A 3,466-nucleotide genomic window follows, 5' to 3' on the forward strand; every position below is an offset into this window, starting at 1 on the left:
AAAATGGTCTTATGAATTAGCGATTTCGCTCCAATTCACATTCCAAGTAATATTCGGCATGCTAATTACGTTGCCGATTGCCAAGTTGCATTTTCTCTTATAGTTTCCGAGATATGGACTATCGACATCTGACAATATTGGCTCTGCTTCTAACTTGGGCCAGAATGGTAAAATGGTCTTATGAATTAGCGATTTCGTTCCAATTCACATTCCAAGTAATATTCGGCATGCTAATTACGCTGCCGATTGCCAAATTGCATTATCTCTTATAGTTTCCGAGATATGGACTATCGACATCTGACAATATTGGCTCTGCTTCTAACTTGCGCCAGAATTGTAAAATGGTCTTATGAATTAGCGATTTCTCTCCAATTCACATTCCAAGTAATATTCGGCATGCTAATTACATTGCCGGTTGCCAAATTGCATTATCTCTTTTAGTTTCCGAGATATGGGCAATCAAAATTTTACACCTTAGGCTCTGTTTCTAACTTGGGCCAAAATTGTAAAATGGTCTTATGAATTAGCGATTTCGTTCTAAATCACATTCCAAGTAATATTCGGTACGTTAATTACACTGTCGATTAACAAATTGCATTATCACTTATGGTTTCCGATATATGGATTATCGAAATTTTACAATTTGGCTCTGCTTCTAACATGGGCCAAAATTGTAAAATGGTCTTATGAATTAACGATTCCGTTCCAATTCACATTGCCAGTAATATTCGGCATGCTAATTACGCTGTCGATTACCAAATTGTATTATCTCTTATGGTTTCCGATATATCGACCATCGAAATTTTACAATTTGGCTCTGCTTCAACTTTTGATAAAATTGTAAAATGGTCTTATGAATTAGCGATTTCGTTCCAATTCACAGTCCAAGCAATATTCGGCATGCTAATTACGTTGCCGATTGCCAAATTGCATTATCTCTTATGGTTTCCGATATATGGACTATCGAAATTTTACAATTTGGCTCTGCTTCTAACATGGGCCAAAATTGTAAAATGTTCTTATTAATTAACGATTCCGTTCCAATTCACACTGCAAGCAATATTCGGCATGCTAATTACGTTGCCGATTGCTAAATTGCATTATCTCTTATAGTTTCCGAGATATGGGCAATACAAATTCTACACCTTGGGCTCTGTTTCAAACTTGGGCCAAAATTGTAAAATGGTCTTATGAATTAGCGATTTCACTTCAATTCACATTCCAAGTAATATTCGGCATGCTAATTACGCTGTCGATTGCAAAATTGCGTTGTCTCTTATAGTTTCCGAGATATGGGCAATCGAAATTTTACACTTTAGGTTCTGTTTCTAACTCACGCAAAAATTGTAAAATGGTCTTATGAATTACGGATTTCGTTCCAAATCATATTCTAAGTAATATTCGACATGCTAATTACGTCGCCGTTTGCCAAATTGCACTAGTATAGTTTCCGAAATATGGGCTATAGAAATTTTGCTCTTTAGGCTCTGTTTCTAACTTAGGCCAACATTGTAAAATGGTCTTATGAATTACGGATTTCGTTCCAAATCATATTCCAAGTAATATTCGTCATGCTAATTACGTCGCCGTTTGCCAAATTGCACTATCTCTTATAGTTTCCGAAATATGGGCTATCGAAATTTTACTCTTTAGGCTCTGTTTCTAACTTAGACCAAAATTGTAAAATGGTCTTATGAATTAAGGATTTCGTTCCAAATCATACTCCAAGTAATACTCGCCATGCTAATAACGTTGTCGATTGCCAAATTGCATTATCTCTTATAGTTTCCAAGATATGGGCTATCGCAATTAGGGCACACATTAGGCTGGGTTTCTAAATTAAGTTAAAATTGTAAAATGACCTTGTGAATTACGGACTTTTGTTCCAAATCACATGTCAAGTAATATTCGGCATGCTTGTGACGTTGTCGTTTGCCAAATTGCATTATCTCTTATAGTTCCCGTATATGGGCTATCCAAATTTTACATCTTAGGCTCTGTTTCTAACATGGGCCAAAATTGTAAAATGTTCTTATGAATTAGCGATTCCGTTCCAATTCACATTGCGAGCAATATTCGGCATGCCAATTACGTTGCCGATTGCCAAATTGCATTATCTCTTATAGTTTCCGGGATATGGGTAATCGAAATTTTATACCTTAGGCTGTGTTACTAACTCGGGTCAAAATTCTAAAACGGTCTTATGAATTACCGATTGCGTTCCAATTCACATTCCAAGCAATATTCGGCATGCTAATTACGTTGCCGATTGCCAAATTTCGTTATCTCTTATAGTTTCCGAGATATGGGCAATCAAAATTTTACACCTTAGGCTCTGTTTCTAACTTGGGCCAAAATTGTAAAATGGTCTTATGAATTAGCGATTTCGTTCTAAATCACATTCCAAGTAATATTCGGCATGCTAATTACGTTGCCGATTGCCACATTTCGTTATCTCTTATAGCTTCCGAGATATGGGCAATCAAAATTTTACACATTAGGCTCTGTTTCTAACTTGGGCCAAAATTGTAAAATGGTCTTATGAATTAGCGATTTCTTTCTAAATCACATTCCAAGTAATATTCGGCATGTTAATTACGTTGTCGATTACTAAATTGTATTATCTCTTATGGTTTCCAATATATGGACTATCGAAATTTTACACCTTAGGCTCTGTTTCTAACATGGGCCAAAGTTGTAAAATGGTCTTATGAATTAGCGATTCCGTTCCAATTCACATTCCAATTAATATTCGGCATGTTAATTACGTTGTCGATTACCAAGTTGCATTATATCTTATGGTTTCAGATATATGGACTATCGAAATTTTACACCTTAGGCTCTGTTTGTAACATGGGCCAAAATTTTAAAATGGTCTTATGAATTAGCGATTTCGTTATAAATCACACTCCAAGTAATATTCGGCATGCTAATTACGTTGTCGATTACCAAATTGCATTATCTATTATGATTTCCGATATATGGACTATCGAAATTTTACAATTTGGCTCTGCTTCTAACATGGGCCAAAATTGTAAAATGGTCTTATGAATTAGCGATTCCATTCCAATTCACATTGCAAGCAATATTCGGCCTGCTAATTAGGTTGCCGATTACCAAATTGCATTATCTCTTATAGTTTCCGAGATATGGACTATCGACATCTAACAATATTGGCTCTGCTTCTAACTTGGGCCAGAATTGTAAAATGGTCTTATGAATTAGCGATTTCTCTCCAATTCACATTCCAAGTAATATTCGGCATGCTAATTACGTTGCCGATTGCCAAATTGCATTATCTCTTTTAGTTTCCGAGATATGGGCAATCAAAATTTTACACCTTAGGCTCTGTTTCTAACTTGGGCCAAAATTGTAAAATGGTCTTATGAATTAGCGATTTCGTTCTAAATCACATTCCAAGTAATATTCGGTATGTTAATTACACTGTCGATTAACAAATTGCATT

This window comes from Rhynchophorus ferrugineus, unplaced genomic scaffold, assembly GCF_030347505.1.
Source record: "Rhynchophorus ferrugineus isolate W39M unplaced genomic scaffold, kcgeb_rfMv2 rfM3, whole genome shotgun sequence".
Taxonomy (NCBI): Eukaryota; Metazoa; Arthropoda; class Insecta; order Coleoptera; family Curculionidae; genus Rhynchophorus; species Rhynchophorus ferrugineus.